General features: G+C 40.5%; 1 pseudogene; it reads right to left on the bottom strand.

Moving 5' to 3' along the window:
• Nucleotides 1-16,164: 16,164 nt before the first annotated feature.
• On the bottom strand, nt 16,165-16,537 carry LOC128572946 (60S ribosomal protein L35-like; annotated as a pseudogene).
• Nucleotides 16,538-21,089: the final 4,552 nt, after the last annotated feature.

Below are 21,089 nucleotides of genomic sequence, written 5' to 3'. Positions count from 1 at the left end.
ATCTCTCACCCACCGAAGATCATCTCTGTGGAGCCAAGGGTAACCCTGATGGTGGCAGGTAGGATGATCACCTTCCTATTAGACACAGGAGCTAGCTTCTCAGTTCTTAAAGAGTTCAGCAGTCTTAATTCCCTGTCACCCACCTCTATTGTCAGGGTAGAGGGTTTTTCCCACCGTTCACATCAAACTCCTTTTTTACACTGCATGACTGGCAATTTCCCATTTATACATTCCTTTTAGATGCTGCCTTCCTGTCTGGTTCCCCTTCTAGGACATGACATTGGTTTCAAGTTAGTTACCACCCTCACTTTTGATCTTAAATTGATAGATACTGACCCATCTCCTTCTGCCTCACTCTGCCTCATCCTTTCCCAAGCCATCAAAGACCCCTCGCCCTAGCCCATTCCACCAGAACAAGTAAATCCTAAGATTTGAGATACTAAAACCCCCTCAATTGCCTCCTGCTCTCCAATTCTTATTAAACTAAAAGACCCCTCTGTTTTTCCTTCTCAACCTCAATGTCCACTACCTCAATCTAGTCTCCTACAGAAAACAGGATCTCCTAGAAAAAGGGTTTTTATGACCTACTTACTCACCATATAATACTCCCATACTAGAAATTAAAAAAGCTAATGGCACCTATTAGTACAAGATCTAAGACTCATCAACTCTACAGTCATTCCTATACACCTAGTAGTCCCTAATCCATAAACATCCTATTAACCATCCCACCTCAAACCACTTATTTCTCTGTACTATACCTCAAAGATACCTTCTTCTCCATTCCTTTACATCCTAATTGCCAAGGGCCATGCCAATACCTATTTGCCTTCACATGCACTAACCCTACTTCTCAAATTTCTTCTCAACTTACTTGGACTATACTCCCCCAGGGATTTTGTGAAAGCCCCCTCTTATTTGGCCGGACATTATCAAGAGACTTCCAGTCCTATGATCCCTCTACTTCAACCTTAGTTTAGTATATTGATGAACTCCTGCTCTGTAGTCCCATCTTACATAACTCTAAGCAAAACACCTGTTCCCTTCTTAATTTCCTTGCAAATAGTGAATATCGAGTCTCTTTCTCAAAGATTCAATTATTCCAACAAGAAGTCACTTACCTTAATATCCTTTTGTCCCCAGGCTTCAAAGCTATTACCATAGACAGAAAAAGCCTTCTTCGCGACTTTCCTCTACCCACCACAAAACAAAAACTCCTCTCCTTTCTATGATTAGCTAGATACTTCAGAACATGAATTCTCAACTTTTCTCTCCTAACTGCTCCTTTATATAATGCTACTTGAGATGACCCTCCTAAGCCTCTCCTAACCTCCATTTCCACTTCTTTTAAATCTCTACAGCATGCTTTATTAGAAGCTCCAGCCCTCCACCTTCCTAAGCTTTCTCGCCACTTCCTCCTATATATTACAGAAAACTGTGGGTTTGCTCTTTGTTTACTTGGACATCAGCTAGGCCCCGCCTTTACTCCAGTTGCTTGTCTCTCAAAACAATTAGATCACACTGTTTGAGGTGGACCCCTTGTCTCAAGACATTGAAAGCCGCAGTTACTGTAATACAAGAATAGAAGAAACTCTCTTTTAATTCCCCTACTACTGTCTTATCCCCTCATTCTCTATCTAATCTTTTGACATACAACAATCTTCAAACCCTACCACCATACTACATTCTTAACCTTCAAATCTCTCTTACCTGACCCATAATTATCTTTTAACACATGTCCCACACTAAATCCTACATCCCTCTTGCCTACTCCCTCTGGCTCATCACCCACTCACGATTACCTTCAAACACTAAATACTCTTCTCCTTTACCTCTCCAACATAAACAAGGACCTCTTCCAATTACTAATCTCCTCTAATTTCCAAATAACAGTTCCTTTATATATAAGGAAACTAGTAAAGCAGACTATACAATTGCATCCTCCAATGAAATCATTGAGGCACACTTTCCTTTCGCTTCCACCACTAACCAAAAAGCAGAACTAATAGCACTAACCACAACCTTCACCGTCGCATGAAATAAATCTCTCACTATACTGACTCTAATACACATTTTACATATTATTATCCCATGCAGCTATATGGAAAGAGCGAGGCTTAGGTAACACCAAAGGTAACCCTATTCTTAACTCTCACTTTATTATCAAACTACTAGAAACTTCTAAATTGCCTAAAACTATAGGCATTACATCAACCTGACCACTTGCCTATATCAGAGAGTAACAACTGAGCCGACAGTTGTGTGCAGCACGTACAACTACTCTCCAACACTCATCTCCTGACACCTCCTCTAACCTCCTACTTTTCTGTACTCCTATTACTGCTACAGAAAAGGAAACAAATCAACCTCCCACTTGTAACTCCTCATCTATCTGCACAAGTTGTTCCACCCCAACTCTCAAACTTTACTACAATTTCTCAAAGCTTTCTTTCCTCTCACAGATAAATTCAGAATTTCTAAATCAACTTATATCATCCTGTAAAGTCGACCAAGGCTCCAACCCACAAAGAAAGTCTTGCTTCCCTTTCCAACTCACCAGGCTAGGAAACTTCTTCCTGGAACAAACTGGCAACTTAATTTCACACACATGCCTAAGATCAAACGTTATAAATACCTCTTAGTATTAGTAGATACCTTCTCAAGTTAAATTAAAGCCTTTTCTCCTACAAACAAGAGGACTACCACTGTTACCTCTATAACACTCAAAAACATTATTCCCCACTTTGGAATTCCCAATTCTTTTTTTTTTTTTTTTTTTGTAGAAACAGAGTGTCACTGTACTGCCCTCGGGTAGAGTGCCCTGGCATCACACGGCTCACAGCAACCTCTAACTCTTGGGCTTACGCGATTCTCTTGCCTCAGCCTCCCAAGCAGCTGGGACTACAGGCACGCACCATAACGCCCGGCTATTTTTCTGTTGCAGTTTGGCTGGGGCTGGGTCCGAACTCGCCACCCTCAGCATATGGGGCTAGTGCCCCACTCACTGAGCCACAGGCACCCTATTCTTTATAATCCTACAATAAACCTAAATTTACCTCCACCATTTCTCAAACTTTAACCAAAGTCTTAAGTATCCCATAACACTTCCATATTCCTTTCCATCCTCAATCTTCAGGAAAAATTAAAAAGTCTAACAGATCCCTAAAATCTACCTTAACCAATATTTCACTTCAACTTCACTTAGACTGGGTTGCACTTCTACCTTTCCTCACACCTATAGTTATCATCCTTGGGCTGATGACTGTAGCTCCATGAATAACTCATTTGATTCAAACTCAACTCTCAAAGTTGGTAACTACTCAGTTGGTACTCCAAACCTACATTCCAGATACAACTCCCAACCCACAACAAAAAGAAACTGTTCTTTGTGAATGGACTACACTCTACTCCAGTCCACAAGACGTCGTTCCTGAACACCACTTCTAAACAACCACCGCTAAAAGGACAGTCTGAAAGCAAAATCTTACATCCTCCCAGCGAAAAAAATCATAATTATCCTCTAGTTGGCTCCTCTCAGCAGGAAGCAGCTACAGAAGAGAGAACTCAACGTCCCCTATCCCAAGGCCAACCCCCTATTTTTAACATATCAAGAAGGGAGGAATGTTAGTAATTGCCCCAGAGAAAGCCCTTCCCCAAGAAAGCCCTTTCCTGACTGACTGACCAAGACTAGCTGTCTCACTCTTAAAGTTACAGCTACCTGCTTTCTTACAAGGGTATATGTGAATCCTAGTAAATGTAGAATGTAAAGGTCTTAGCAAAATAACTAAGAAAATGCCACAAAAGCTCTGTTAACTAGTGTGATGAAAATGTGTCAAACGGTCTATGAACCAAGTGTATGGTGCCCCATGATCATAATAATGTACACAGCTATGATTTAATAAAAAAAAATAATAATAAATAAATTTCAAACTTATGGCCTGCCCCTAACGGCTCTTCCTGCCAGAGCAGTAACTCCTTCTTAGCTATTCTACTGTCCCATCACTATTCTGAGACTTCCCCTAACTAAACCTATATAAAGATAGGTCTCTCTCTACTCTCTCTCTCTTTTCTCTCTTGCAATCTCTCTCTCCCTTTTCTCTCCCTCTCTCTTTTCTCTCTCTTGTGCTCTCTCTCTCCCTGTTCTCTCTCTCTCTCTCTTGCTCTCACTCTCTCTTTCACTCACTCTCTCTCTTTTCTCTGCTCCTCAGTGCTGTTCTGCAGCACCCCTCACCAAGAAAGACCTTTCATACAACCTTTGGTCATCTGTGAGATCTCTGCCGGTTGAGTGCCCCACTTTCAGGCACTGTGAGCAGGATCCTCAAAATTGGACTGCTCTCCCAGAATGCTACAGTAAGGCCACAGTGGAAGGATTGGAATGCTGACCCCAGATGGCACAGACCCAAGATGACACATGGTGATATATTTCATGGTGATATATTACCAGTCACCACCTAGCCTTCCTCTCTGTGGGCTCTGGTTGAGCAGACTGTAAAAGATCTTTTGTTCTTTACATAGTTAATATTGATAAGAGAAATGTTTTTGTTGGTGACTAGTCTTGTAAGCAACTCTGGTATTGGTATATTCTGTGGTGTATGAATATTCATATTGTTTGATTCCATCTCCTCTCAGAAATAGCTTTTATTGTTATTGTCATTTTTTGTCTTCTCTCTTGTCTTTCTGTGTCGTTTTGTCTAAAGACACTTATCATATGGTGAAACTTGGGCCTAGCCTCCTCTAGCCCAACATTCAGACTAGGCCCCACATACCAACAGTTAGATGACTCCTGCTGGGATGGTGTCTTATAAGATGAACTTTGTTGCGGGTCACTGAACCAAAAACTGTATGAAGTGTCCCTCTTGTCCTGTTCTATGTCTCTGAGCGTGACTTTGTGACAGAGTGGGAGTTCTCCCCTCAGTCTCTGCCATCCGGAGTAGAACAAACAGATACAAGTGTGCTAAAGGAGGGTGTGTTTTGTCGGGAACATGTCAGGTGGCCAGTCTGAAAAGACCGGGAGTCTGAGACATGTGTGTACCGAACGTGTCAAGCTCTGAGTAGTGAGTGTTTTGTCCTTGTCTACTCTAACATAAGTCTATTTCTGAGAGTGAAGTTTGGAAATCATGGGAACTGCCTCCTCTAAGCCCTCTCCAGGAACACCTCTATCTTATATGGTACAAACTTACTCTAGCCCTGTGAGACTACCGCCCCGGCTCTCTATAAAGAGGCTTATTAGGTTGAGTCACTTTTGGTATGAATATACCATAGAAAATTCTAATTATAAATGGCCAGAATATGGATCCTATGGACTAGAAAAACTCCTTAATTTATATTCTAGAGAGCTCTCATCCTAAGCAATTGCCTTATTTGTATTTATGGGAAGATCAAATTGAAAGAAAAACAAACATCAGTGTTATGACTAACCTTCAAAACTCCTTTAAAAAAACTGAAGAGCATAAAATCAATGTCCACAAGTCAGTAGCCTTTGTGTACACCAATAACAGTCAAGATGAGAAGCTAATTAAGGACACAACTCCCTTCACCATAGTCTCAAAGAAAATGAAATACCTAGGAATATACCTAACGAAGGAGGTGAAGGACCTCTATAAAGAAAACTATGAAATCCTCAGAAAGGAAATAGCAGAGGATATTAACAAATGGAAGAACATACCATGCTCATGGATGGGAAGAATCAACATTGTTAAAATGTCTATACTTCCCAAAGCAATCTACCTATTCAATGCCATTCCTATCAAAATACCAACACCGTTCTTTCAAGATTTGGAAAAAATGATTCTGCGTTTTGTATGGAACCGGAAAAAACCCCGTATAGCTAAGGCAGTTCTCTGTAACAAAAATAAAGCTGGGGGCATACCAGATTTTAGTCTGTACTACAAAGCCATAGTGCTCAAGACAGCATGGTACTGGCTCAAAAACAGAGACATAGACACTTGGAATCGAATTGAAAAACAAGAAATGAAACTAACATTTTACAACCACCTAATCTTTGATAAACCAAACAAGAACATCCCCTGGGGGAAAGACTCCCTATTCAATAAATGGTGTTGGGAGAACTGGATGTCTACATGTAAAAGACTGAAACTGGACCCACACCTTTCCCCACTCACAAAGTTGATTCAAGATGGATAAAGGACTTAAATTTAAGGCATGAAACAATAAAAATCCTCCAAGAAAGCATAGGAAAAACACTGGAAGATATTGGCCTGGGGGAAGACTTCATGAAGAAGACTGCCATGGCAATTGCAACAATAACAAAAATAAACAAATGGGACTTCATTAAACTGAAAAGCTTCTGTACAGCTAAGGAGACAATAACCAAAGCAAAGAGACAACCTACACAATGGGAAAGGATATTTGCATATTTTCAATCAGACAAAAGCTTGATAACTAGGACCTATAGAGAACTCAAATTAATCCACATGAAAAAAGCCAACAATCCCTTATATCAATGGGCAAGAGACATGAATAGAACTTTCTCTAAAGACGACAGACGAATAGCTAACAAACACATGAAAAAATGTTCATCATCTCTATATATTAGAGAAATGCAAATCAAAACAACCCTGAGATATCATCTAACCCCAGTGAGAATGGCCCACATCACAAAATCTCAAAACTGCAGATGCTGGCGTGGATGTGGAGAGAAGGGAACACTTACACTGCTGGTGGGACTGCAAACTAGTACAACCTTTCTGGAAGGAAGTATGGAGAAACCTCAAAGCACTCAAGCTAGACCTCCCATTTGATCCTGCAATCCCATTACTGGGCATCTACCCAGAAGGAAAGAAATCCTTTTATCATAAGGACACTTGTACTAGACTCTTTATTGCAGCTCAATTTACAATCGCCAAAATGTGGAAACAGCCTAAATGCCCACCAACCCAGGAATGGATTAACAAGCTGTGGTATATTTATACCATGGAATACTATTCAGCCATTAAAAAAAATGGAGACTTTAGATCCTTCGTATTAACCTGGATGGACGTGGAAGACATTATTCTTAGTAAAGCATCACAAGAATGGAGAAGCATGAATCCTATGTACTCAATTTTGATATGAGGACAATTAATGACAATTATGGTTATGGGGGGGAAACAGAAAGAGGGAAGGAGGGAGGTGGGTGGGACCTTGGTGTGTGTCACACTTTATGGGGGCAAGACATGATTGCAAGAGGGACTTTACCTAACAATTGCAATGAGTGTAACCTGGCTTATTGTACCCTCAATGAATCCCCAACAATAAAAAAACAAACAAACAAACAAAAAAACAAACTGAAGAGCAGAAATCTAAAATAGAACAAAAGTTAAAATCTGTTTCCATCTCAAATCCCCCTGAGACTTATACTCCTCTCTACACTCAGTTACCTGTTTCTGATCCCCAATAATATCTTTTAGATCACGGGGTTCCTGGTCAAGATCAACCTCAAAATCCAATCCAAATTCCTCAACAATCACCCTTAGGAGATAGTAAAAGTATTTCAACCCCACCTTTTCCAGGAAACTTGTTGATAACCAGTTGACTAATTTAAAATCTATATCTCTCCAAAATTTACAGAAGGCCCTCAGGCCTGATTTGCAATCCTGGAACATAAAGGTTGATTGCATAAAAGCTGATAAGCAAGAAGTAGACCTGGTACAGAGACAAAGTAAAGCTCGATTCTCTGTGCCACAAGATCCCTCTTATTTTCCAGGACTGTGTAATATAACTCCATCAGTCCCAGAACTCCCTACACAGTGTCCCTTAAGAATGTATCTAGGCTTTCTGCTACAGAGAATTCATGTGCCCTGGACTGCAACAGATCTTCTGAATTACATAACCCTTTTGCCTACACTTTCAGAAGATCCCATCAAATTCAGAGGTGAATTAAGAGAGGCTTATAGCCATTCATAAATCCACTCACAGAGATCTTGACTGGCTGCTAAGTGGTGTTCTCCTCACATATGATTATACTGGAGTCATTACACAAGCCAGAAGGCCTCTAGGAGAAAACCTATCCATAGAGGGAAAAGTGGCCAGATCCTTCTCCTGGACCCCCTATCAATGACCAAAAAATTACAAAAAAGGAAAACCTGGGTGGCGCCTGTGGCTCAGAGAGTTGGGCACTGGCCCCATATTCTGAGGGTGGCAGGTTCAAACCTGGCCCCGACCAAACTGCAACAACAGCAACAACAAAAATAGCCAGGCATTGTGGTGGGTGCCTGTAGTCCAAGCTACTCTGGAGGCTGAAGCAAGAGAATCACCTAAGCCCAAGAGCTGAAGATTTCTGTGAGCTGTGATGCCACAGTACTCTACTGAGGGCAAAAAGTGATACTCTGTCTCTAAAAAAAGAAAAACCCAAAGATAAACCTCCCCAAATATCAGAAAGTTAATTTTTCTCCTATACTACAATATCCAGTTGATTAATGGGGAAAAAAATGATCCTCAGTTACACCCCAGGCGCCCCCATTAAACTTAAAAGTAGAGGATCGGGAACTGGAATTTTTAATTAACACTGGTGCTACATTTTCTACCATTTGCTCAGAAGCATTGTCTCTACCTGTAATTCTATTCAAGCTATTGGAATTCCTGGACAGCCTATTTCATTACCTATCTCTCAAACCATTCTTGTATTTCTAGGTCCTCTAAATTCTCACCCTGCCTTTCTAATATCTGATTCTTCACCAGCAAACCTTTGTGGTAGGCATCTGTTATGTAAATTTAATGCTATCTTACAATGTAATGAAAATGCTATCTTTATTTCTCTACCCTCAGATCAAACTCCAAACTGCTTACTCTTATTAGCAGAAACACATTCTAATTTAAATTCCTATAATGACACAATCCTAGAAGATGTCTCGGACAGCCTTTGGGCAAAATATATAAATGAATTTAGGTTACTACTAAGCACAGAGCCTGTAAGCATCTCTTGGAAAAACAAAAACAAAACAACCTTTCCTTGAGTAGCTCAGTACCCCCTCTCATGAGACACAGAATGGGGAATTGAGCCTATAATAGATCCTTCTACAGTGAAGAGTACTCATTTTCACTACCACACCCTGTAACACTCCTATTCTATGAGGAAAAAAAGAAGGAAATTTTGATTCAGATAGAAACCAGATCTACTGGTTTGTACAAGATCTGAGAGCTTCATAAATCCCTTTCTGATCCCTCCACACACTTGTTCATAATCCGGCTACAAAACTTACCTCCATTCCTGCTAATACACCCTGGTTTACAGTAATTGATCTCTGCTCGGCTTTCTTTTCAATTCCCTTACACCCTGACTCACAATGTCTTTTTGCTTTTACTTTCAGAGGGAGACAATTAACTTAGGCCTGAATACCCCAAGGATACTGTGAATCTCCCTCAATATTTTCTCAAGTTCTCAAGGCTGATCTAGACTCTATAACCTTTAAGTACAGGTTCACCATCAACACATTGATGATCTACTCTGTAATCAAACAAAACAAGGTGCTCGCTTAGACTTTCTCATTCTTTTTAAAGCTCTAGCTAAGAAAGGCCATAAAGACTCTAAGTCTAAACTGCAGTGGGTACAGACCACTGTTACTTTGGACATGAAATATCTCAAGGCACTCAAAAACTCAGCCCCAAATGCCTTGAGTCAATTTTGTCTATCCCCCTTCCAAAACTAAAAAACAACTACAAAAATGTCTAAGAGCAGCTGGTTACTGCCATTAACTTTTACTGCCCTCACTAAATCATTATATTCCTTCCTCCCCTCACAGTATCCAAGAGCCTATCCTCTGGCCCCCAGAGGCATTACATTCTTTTAAAACTTTTTTTTCTTTTCTTTTTTTTTGAGACAGAGCCTCAAGCTGTTGCCCTGGGTAGAGTGCTGTGGTACCACAGCTCATAGCAACCTCCAACTCATGGGCTCAAGCGATACTCCTGCCTCTGCCTCCCAAGTAGCTGGGACCATAAGCCCTCGCCACAGTGCTTCACTATTTTTTGGTTACAGCCATCATTGTTTGGTGGGCCCGGGCTGGATTCGAACCCAGCAGCTCAGGTGTATGTGGCTGGCACCTTAGTTGCTTAAGCCACAGGTGCTGAGCCTAGATTCTTTTAAAATTCTTAAATTAGCATTATCCACACCTCCTACTCTAGGTTTACCCAATTTTAATAAACCTTTCCATCTATATTGCCATGAAAACAATGGAATTGCTACTGGTATTTTAGGAAAAACTTTTTCCTCTCAAATACATTCTATAGTGTATTTTTCATGTCAAGTAGATCTTGTGGCCTCTGGCATGCCCCATGTCTACATGCAGTAGCAGCAGCTGCCACTCTAATTGACAAAGCCAGCACCTTCACATTAGGTTCCCCTATCATCTGTATGTTCTCCATGGTGTGTCTGCTCTCTTACAAGTCCACAAAACACAGCATCTCTCCACTAGATAACAAACCTATGAACAAGCCCTACTAAACAACCCCTCCATTATCTTACACCATTGTAACACCTTAAAACCAGTGACACTCCTACGTCTTCCTAATGATGGAGACCCCCACTCCATCTCACATGATTACTTTACAACTGTTGATACGGTTTCAAAACTACAAGAAGATCTCTCAGACATTCCCTTAGACAACCCAAACTTAATTCTCTTTTGTGATGACTCTTGCAAACATGATTTCAAAAGAAGTATAATAGGTGGTTATGCTATAGTTTCCCCACATGAAACCTTGGAGGCATACTCCCTACCTGCTATAATATCAGCACAAGCTGCTGAACTTACAGCTCTCACTAGAGCCTGTACTTTGGCGGAAGGAAAAATTGTCACTACACCTTTGGAGTCTGTCATGCAGGCACAATTTGGAAGTGTCTTGGTTTCTTTTATTTCTTTCTTTTTTCTTTCTTCTTCTCCTTCTTCTTTTTGTTTTTTTTTTTTGTGGAGACAGAGTCTCACTTTATTGCCCTCAGTAGACTGCTGTGGCATCTCAGCTCACAGCAACCTCCAACTCCTGGGCTTAGGCAATTCTCTTGCCTCAGCCTTTCCAATAGCTGGAATGCCTGGCTATTTTTTTGTTGCAGTTTGGCCGGGGCCAGGTTTGAACCCACCACCCTTGGTATATTGGGCCAGTGTCCTACCCACTGAGCCACAGGCACCGCCCATGTCATGGTTTCTTAACATTACCTGGCACCCCTATTGCCAATGGGCCTATAATTACTTCCCTATTAGAAGCCATTCACCTCCCCTCTGAAGTTACTGTTGTTCATTACCCAGCCCACATTAAAGAAACAGATCCTGTATCTTTAGAAAATGACAGAGCAGACAGAGCTGTAAAACATACCACCAAATAGCACCCACATCCCTTTTCCATTCAACTTATTACCCTCTCCTTATCCTTATCTAACATCATTTGTCATCAGATTAATACTTCACAATCAAAAAAAGATAAAAGTATACATAATGGTGTTAAACAATTATCAAATGGATTATATATTGGACAAGTGGACTCCCTGTAGCTCCTTTTCTTTTAACTTTTAGACTTGCACTTATCTCACACCAAATGGGACATATGTGCAAATGGGGGATAATTAAAGAACTAAAAAATAGTTGGTTCTGCCCTAGAATCTACAAAATCTCTCACCAGATTATTTTCAAGTGTACCATTTGCAACTCTAACCAAATCTCTGAAGGAGACAAATACTCTTTAGGAAGCCGTCAAAGACCCACATTGCCTTTTGCGGGATGGCAAATTGATTTTATAAATTTACCTCCAGCTTTAGGCTTTTTCCATTGCTTAGTTAAAGTGTGTATGTTTAGTGGATGGTCTGACTGTTACCCAACCAGACGTGCAGATGCTACAACGGTAGTAAAAAATTGGTAACTGAAATTATTCCTTGATTTAGTATACCTTTATGGATTGAATCAGATCAAGGAATGCATTTCACAGCAGAAATAAATCATCTACTAGCAAAGGCTCTGCGGTACCTATTAAAATGTCATACCCCATGTCACCCTCAATCCTCAGGACAGGTGAAATGTAAAAACCTTGACTAAAGAGAACTTTGGCAAAAATATGTCAAAACACTGGACTTAAATGCCCAGAATCATTCCCTCTGGCCCTTATAAAAACTCATAATACCCCAAAGAGAAGACATGGATTAACACCCTTTGAAATAGTGTTTGGTCATCCTATGTCTACTGGTAACTCTAAACCTCCTGGACTGACTGGAAAGTATAGGGATCTTGTTATGCACAGGAGTCCCCCCAAAACTACAACACCAGATGAGTCAAATTTAAAGAAGAGTCCCTTTATTGAAGAGCCGGCAGGCAACTGCTTCAGTGTCCTTATGTGGGGTTTCTGAGAGCAGCCCTCAGTTGGCTGAGGCTCTGACTTTTTCTTTCTTTCTTTTCTTTTTTTTTTTTTTTTTTTTTTTAGAGACAGAGTATTATTTTATCACCCTGAGTAGAGTGCTGTTGTGTCACAGCTCACAGCAATTTCCAGATCTTGGGCTTAGGTGATTCTCTTGCCTCAGTCTCCCGAATAGCTGGGACTACAGGCTCCTGCCATAATTCCCAGCTATTTTTTGTTGTTGTTGTTGCAATTTGGCTGGGGCCAGGTTTGAACCACCCCACCCTCAGTATATGGGGCCAGCACTCTGCTCACTGAGCTACAGCTGCTACCTCAAGGCTCTGACTTTTATAAGGCAAAATTTTTCCAGAGGGCAAGTAAACATAGTTACAGATGTGAAAACAGCAGTCAGAGGAAGTCACGAGGATAAGGAGGCTTAGTCAGATTATACAATGCTATGATCATGAGAGCAATTAGTAATTTTTCTTTACAAAACAGGCACAGTCTACAATGTCCTAAAATAGTGTAGGTGGGGGACTCGCAGGTGAGGGTCATAAACAGCATGATTATAAAAAGCGATCACCACCAGGGATATATTCACAAGTGCCATCAGTAACTTACATTACTAACAATCTTAGTTGAATGCATTCACAGATATACAATGGGAGGGAAAACAAGAGAAATCAGTTTAACAGAAAAGGAGTAAACAGTAAAATGGAGTTAAACTTGTTCTTTTAACATTTCCATATCATATACATATGGCATGGAGACCACTTTAACATAATCAAGAGGGTTGTTGTTATAAAGGTAGTTAGTGAATTTCTACATAATACTAATAATTCTAACAGTTCTAACCAAGTATACTTAAAATACTATGCAATGGGAGGGGAGGCAAGTGGAACTGGTTTTTCAAAATGCAATAAAATGTAACAAAATAACAGGATGGAATCAGACCTGCTTTGCTTTCCCACTGATTCTAATGAACAAGAACTATAACAAAATGGAATTAGGCTTGCTTCTCTTTCAGTTTATCAATCTGAGCGAACAATTTGATAGCATGACCAGCTATATACAGGCACTAACTTATGTACTTGGAGAATATCATCAACAGCTGAAAAGAGCATGGCCTCCGCCACCTGATAAGCCTTGCCATCTCTTTCAGCCAGGAGATCTTGTATATATCAAAGGTTTTAGAAAAAAACATACACTGTCATCCTGCTGGGAAGACCCTTATGAAGTACTGCTAAACACATATACTGACATAAAAGCAAAAGAAAAACCCTTCTGGATTCACATGAGCCATGCTGGATTGCACCAAGATGGTTGAAAGATGATTCCTACAGGTGACCTGAAAGTAAGGATTTCCAGGGCCAATCCCCAGGTCCATGAAGGAGATGACTGCACAAAGTAGACCACTGTCCCCAAGATCGTGGATCAAGAAACCTCATTTAAATTTATATTCTTTGCTTTTAAAATCCCCAATAGTCACTCTTGAACACTTTTTTCTTTAAGCATCCCCCTCCACTCTCAGAAGTTAACATATTGAAAGCTGAATGAAAGTTGCTTCAATCTATTCCATTCTCTCTTCTTTTATCTTCCACTATGGCTCTTCTTTCAAGGTATACCTTACTCATATTAACTTTTACTATTTCTCTAGCAGGGCAAGCTCAGACCCAACACCCCTTTGCAACAGGCTTTCAAACCCTGGCCAGCCACACTAACTAATCAATCTGATTGCTGGTTATGTCAACATCTAGATCGTTCAAAGAGACCTGAATTCATTTTTATCTCTACTGTTGTGAGAGCCCGGTAGAACCAATGTGGAAAATGGATGAACGATAAGATGTGGCATCCACTTCCAGAGAAGCAGCAACTTCCGACTTCACATGCTCGTGGCATAACTGGAAACAGAAAAAGTGTGGAACTGTCTTTTTTTCGGGTAAAATCACTAGAAAAGAAATTTCCCCTCTGCATTGAAAATAGGAATGATGCTTAATCTTTTCTAGGTGATATCCTGGAACACTACTCTGATTAAACTCTACGTTTTAATTGCACAAATGGCATTCTTGTACCTCTCAAAAAGATCATAGATGATGCCGACACTAACCTACATATTGACAATACATGTCAAATCACCATCTGTTATGAACAGCCCACAGACCAGGCCTGTGAAACTTGGAATAGTTCACTCTCTTCCTTCGATAAACTGCCAGGCACTAACAATTATATCTGGATAGACCAAAAGGCTGGACTGACTTGGTTAGGCAACAGCAGCAAACCGTATAAATGTCAAAGCCAGGTATTTGATTTTACATCAAATATTCATCAACATGTTTTGTTCCTATAAAATTAACAAAAACACATGACAACTGGATATGTGAATGTGCTAGTGAGAAGAATAAAACACAGCAAACTCCAGGCTGGAAAGTCACAGGTTCTAACCTGACTCTACCCATAAATAACACTTGTCTTTTTATCTCGTGTGGTAACAAGTTATACAAATGGTTCCCACCCAAATGGTCAGGATGCCGTGAACTTAGTTATTTGACACCCTGTGTTACCAAGTACTCCACTTAAAATACCAGTCAAATTACCACCTTGCAATTTTTTGTTCATAAGGTTGTACCTTATAAGCATATAAAACATAACATTATAAAATAATCTTTTGTATATCATAACTCAAAGTTGTTTTCAATGCTCAGGATCCTTTACCCAGCATTCAGAACTTATGAATTGAACAGTCATGAACTTCTCCATAGTAATACAACAACAGATCAACATCACCATACAGGCATTGAGAACACTTCAACCAGAGATTAACAGCTTAGTATCGGTTGTAATTCAAAATTCCCACATCCTGGACACCTTGACAGCTCAACAAGAAGGAACTTGTGCTGTTATTGGGGAAAAATGTTGTTTTTATGTAAATCAATGAGGGCAAATAAAGACTGATGTACATCTCTTAAAGGACAAGATAAACATTCTTCATCAAATTAATGAAGCAAACCATTCTCTTGGACTGACCTCTTCCCGGGAATGGGAGACTGGTTTAATAGGGTGTGGGGAAATATGCTCAGACCTGTTATTTTCTGCTTATTCATTCTCATTCTAATTTATGTTCTTATATCTCTTTTAAAACATCTTATTCCTAAATTACTAACCTGGTCTCTCTCTCCAGAGTTACTAAGTCAGCTCTTAATGTGTGAAACTTCTAGGGACATTCCAGATGAGGGGAATGAAGGAGCTAAGAAAATTTCACCCCCAAATATGATTCCCTGGTACAAAGATTATTTTGAATTAAAGGTTATTCAGAATCAGGAAACTTTATTCTTATTATTTTATTTATTTATTTATTTTGTAGAGACAGAGTCTAACTTTGTTGTCCTCGGTAGAGTGCCAGTGGCATTACAGCTCACAGCAACCTCCAACTCCTGGGCTTAGGCGATTCTCTTGCCTCAGTCTCCCGAGTAGCTGGGACTACAGGCACCCGCCCACAACACCTGGCTATTCTGTTGTTGTTGTTGCAGTTTGGCAGGGCTGGGTTTGAACCAGCCACTCTCAGTATATGGGGCCCGTGCCCTACCTGCTGAGCCACAGGCGCTGCCCACATTCAGGGAACTTTAAAAGAAGACTTTTCTCTATCTTATAGGGCTGCTAGACTCCTCATCAGATACTAGTAGACCTGTAATAAGGTTATTTGAAGCACAATATCTGTCTCTCTGTTTCCCCTCCATCTACCCATCCCTCCTAGCAGCCACTTACTACACCTATACTTTTCAGTTTCTCTACCCCTCCCCCCCTTTTTTTTTTTTTTTTTTTGCCAGTTTTGTGTTTCTATTGACTCTATAAGACTCAGGCTTTGATGGCCTACTTCCGCAGTGGGTATAGCTGTTCCTTGTGCTGTGCTTCTTGGTCTTCAGGTTCTCCTCATGCTTGTTGAGCCAGTGACGCCCAGCACGTGTCTTCTTAGGCCACAGATCCAGGGACTTATACTTCTTGTCCTGTAGAACTTCCTGAGACTTTCTTTCTGAATCTGGTTAATGATGGTGAGAACATGGGCAATCCATGGATTTACAGATGACTCTGATCTTGGAGAGTTTGGACGCAGTTCCGCCTGTCACTTTGGTAACATGGAGCTGAGACAACTCCACCTTGAGATCATCCAACTGTTCAGGAGCTCCTCCTTCTTCTTGCTGCGAAGGTCCCGAGCCTTAAACTTGGCCATTTGTTGCACAAGCCTCCTCTGCCGCTGCTGCCTGGAACAAGAAAAAGAGGAAGTCCCCCTTCCCTTCTAAAAGGCATCTTTAAAAGCCACTATCACTGGGACTTTGAGAAATCATTCTTGATTCTCAAGAAATTGAGAATGGTATTTGGAAATAAATCTTTCTCTTATTAATCTGCCATAAATTTGAGTCGATCTGTTCAATGAACCAATTTAAGAGGAAAGGGCAAGTTTCCCTAAGACCCCAACACTGTCCTACAGGAGAAAAATTACCTACCTTTTTTTGTTTTTAATTGAGAGAGAGTCTATGTTGCCCTCGGTAGAGTGCTATGACATCGCAGCTCACAGCAACCTCCAACTCCTGCACCCAAGGGATTTTTCTGCCTCAGCCTTCCAAGTAGCTGGGACTACAGGCACCTGCCACAATGCCTGGCTATTTTTTGTTGCAGTTTTCATTGTTGTTTTAGCTGGCTCAGGCTGGGTTCAAACCTACCAGTGTCAGTGTATGTGCCTGGCACCATAACCACTGTGCTATGGGCACGGAGACAAAAAAATTAACTTATTGAGACTTTATTTTTTTTTTAACGACGGGACAGTTAACTTTCCAATTTCCAGATTTTCTGCAGGATCTACACATATCTTGAGGAATAAAACAAGATGACCTTAATTTACTTTCAGAGAACTGTTTTTGCTTTTGCAGTGATTCAATTTCTAAAGTAAGGACTGAAATTTTTAAATCTTTCTTTTTCTTGTTCTCTTGTAAGTTATTTTCAAAAAACTGTGTAGCTGTTTCTACTATAATACTTAGAGGTTGAGCAGTCCACCAAGTACACTGTTGTTTTCTGTTTGTTTGTTTTTTTCATCCAAAATCTTTTTAATAAGACAGTAGTTTCCAGGGTAAGTTTTTGTAGCTTCTGTTGGCCCATAAGCCTCTGGCACATTTGAACTTCCAGCCCTTCAAGTGCACATAGGGTTTGGTGTGCCTTAGTGAGGTTCATGCATCCTTGCCAAAATGCTGGTATACCTCCCAGCCCTTGTGAGGACCAGAAAGCAGGACTGTGCCACAGCACTTGTGAGAGTCCAGGGCCAGCTTGCTGAAGGTGAGGATCTTGTCCCCAGCCTTGAGCATGGGGGTGAAGGCCTAGCTGCTCATGCACAAGGCACATATTCTCAGGCTGGTAAATTCTGGAACCCACACAACATCAGTTATGGTCCCCCAAAAGTCAGCTGTTTTGTTTTCCTGGCCAGGAAGTTTCATCTTCTATATCATCCACGAAAGAGAAAGTGGTGACTAACAGGTGTGACTCATAAACAACATCTTCAGGACCACCTGGTTTAAGGTAGAGTTGGTCTATCTGGACAGAAACCTGTACAGGTTGACCAGCAGCCTTAGGTAAATGATCTATGTGATAAATCTTTTGGTTCTTGTTGTGGTGAATATCAACTCACATGATAGCAACCCATGGTTGGCCAGGTAAAGAAAGAGCAACTCTACTGTTTTGAATTTTTATTTTTTTTAATTTCTGGAAGTAAATTTCCAAGCAGGGCAAAAATCAAAGGATTTCTATACTCTGGTGCTTCAGGAATAAATGATGTATGTCTCTGGAAAACTTTCATAAATCTTTTAATGAAGGCTTTAGGATGTTTTCCCTTCTTCTGAGCACATAATTCAACTTTAGACCAGTTTACTTTAGGAGGGAAAGCCTCTAATTTTGCTTCCAATAGACTCTGAATGCCAGAATATAGCTGAGCAATTTCTTCATCATTTGTAGGGGATCCAGGAAGAGGATCTGGCCATCTGTTTCCTCTATGGATAGGATCTTCTAGAATCTCTCTAGCTTGTCTAATGACTGCAGTATAATCATGTGTGGGAAGAACACCCCTTAGCAACAAGTCAAGATCCCGGTGAGTGGGATTATGAATGGCTACAAACCTCTCTAATTTGCCTCTAAATTTGGTGAGATCTTCTGAAAGCACGGGCAAAGGGGTTTTGTAATTCAGAAGATCTGCTGCAGTCCAGGGAACATGAATTCTCAGGGTGAGGGCCTGGATACATTCTTAAAGAGCACTGTATAGGGAGGTGATGAAATTCGATTACACAGTGCTGGGAGAATAAGAGGCATTATAGGGGACAGAAAACCGAGCTTTGCTTTCGCTCTGTAACTGCCTACTTCTTGGTCATCAGCTTTTATGCATCAATATATGCATCTGTATATTTTGAGATTTTAAATCAGGCCTGAGTGCCTTCTATAAATTTTGGAGAAATACAGAGATTAAAGTATGCAACTGGTTATTAAAATTTTTTTCTTAAAAAGCTGGCATCGACATAGTTTTAATAGCTCCTAAGGACAATTGTTGAGGATTGGATTTTGAAGTTGGTTTTGACCAGAAACCCAGTGATCCAAAAGATCTTCTGAGGATCAGGGACAGGCAATTGGGGATAGAGGGGAATATAAATTGAGGGAGAGCTGAAGGTGTAAGCAGATTTTAAATTTTGTCCTAATTTATATTTCTGCTCTTCAGTTTTTTTAAGGGAGTTTTGAAAGCAAGCCACAACACTGATATTTTTCTTTCAGTTTGATTTTCCCATAAATACAAATAAGGCAATTGCTTAAGATGAGACCTCTCTAAAATTTTCTTTTAATAAAGGAGATTTTCTAGCTCAAAGAATCCATCTTCCAGCCAGTCATAGTTAGAATTTCCTATGGTATATATATTCCAAAAGTGACTCAATCCAATAAGTCTCTTTATAGAAAGCCCAGGTGGTACTCTTCCAGGTTTAGAGGAAGTTTTTTCCATAGAAGCTAGAGGTATTCTTGTAGAGGGCTTAGAGGAGACATTTCCCATTCCTAAAATTCACTTTGAGAAATCGATTTATTATAGAGTAGACAGTAACAAAAAGACTCACTCCTCAGAGCTTGACATGTTTGGTACACACAGTGTGCTGCTGAGAATTTCATGTGTCTTTGACTCCCACTCTTTCAAGATTGGCCACCTGACGAGTTTCCAACAAAACAGCCTCTCCCTCCTCCCCCCTCCCCCCCATTGACAGAGACTAAGGACAGAATTTCCACTCAGTCACAGAATTAAGCTCAGAGACATAAAACAGAATGAAAGGGAAACCTCATATATATATGAGGAAAACTTGTACCCACAATCAGCTAGAAATATACATATATTATATATTTTTTTTCTTTCCTTTTCTTTTTTTTTTTTTTTGAGACAGAGTCTCAGGCTATCACCTGGGTAGAGTGTCATGGCATTACAGTTCATAGCAACTCAAATTCTTAGGCTTAAGCAATTCTCTTGCCTCAGGCAACCAATTAGCTGGGATTATAGGTGCCCACCACAAAAACCAGTTATTTTTTTTTTTGTTGCAGTTGTCATTGTTGTTTTTTCAGCTGTCACAGGTGGGTTCAAATTCACCAGCCTCAATATATGTGGCCTGCGCCTTACCCACTGATTTGTGGGTGCCACTGGAAATACAGGTTGATCCCTCTAGCTTGGGATGAAATGTCAGGGTATGCTCTTCATGAAATTGTCCAGGCCTAGGAAACTGGAGTCCATTGTTCAGGCTTGAATGGGGGAACCCTGTATCAATAGAAGGGGAGATTTAGGATTTTTCCAGATAAAGGGTGATCTAAGGGTCTGCAACAAAATCAGGTCTTGGGCTGGAACTTCTTTCACTCTTTATGACCTGATGATCTTATGTCTGGAAGACAGGAATCTGATTAGCACATCATCTGACTAACATTTGCCTTTTGAATTTGAAAGTCCAGAAAGTTTATGAAAAGTATAAACAATTAAGTCTCTTTGCAAAGTTGTTTTAATTGCCTCTGGGGATAAGAGGGCAATGGCCGATACCACCTGTAATTAGTGGGGTTATACTTTAGCCATGGTGTTAATTTCTTTACTATAATAAGCTAAAGGTTGTAAAACTGGACCCCAGTGTTTGGTCAAGACTCCTAGGATAGGAGGCTCCCATAGCTCAATTGGCAGGGCGCTGGCCCCATACACCTAGGGTGCCGGGTTCAAACCTAGACCAGGCCAACTAAGCAACAATGACAACTGCAACCAAAAAATAGCTGGGCAATGTGGTGGGTGTCTATAGTCCCAACTACTTTGGAGACTGAGGCAAGAGATTTGCTTAAGCCTAAGAGTTTGAAGTTGCTGTGAGCCGTGATGCCCAGGGTGACAGCTTGAGACTCTGTCTCCGAAAAAAAAAAAAAAAAAAAAAGAAGAAGAAAAGAAGACTCCTAGGATAATCTGTAACATATAGATTAAATTGTTGTCTGGTAGGAAGACTTAATGCAGAGCCTGTAAAAGGGCATTTTTCAGCTGTTGTAATGCCTTACCTGCCTCAGTTCTCATTCTAGAGTGACCAGGCACTATTTGAGTATTTTTAATTAAATAGAGTGGTCTAGATATTTCACTACATCCAGGAATATAGAGTCTGCAAAAGCCTGTAATTCCTAAGAAGCCTGGAGAGTCCAAGATTTGGGTTCTATTCTTTCTTTGCTCAAGGTCTCTTACCGTGTGAAAGTTGGAGACCCAA

The sequence above is a fragment of the Nycticebus coucang genome, chromosome 20 (genome assembly GCF_027406575.1).
Source record: "Nycticebus coucang isolate mNycCou1 chromosome 20, mNycCou1.pri, whole genome shotgun sequence".
Lineage (NCBI taxonomy): Eukaryota > Metazoa > Chordata > Mammalia > Primates > Lorisidae > Nycticebus > Nycticebus coucang.
Note: the sequence above shows the minus strand (reverse complement) of the source record. Positions and strands in the feature narration are given on the sequence as shown.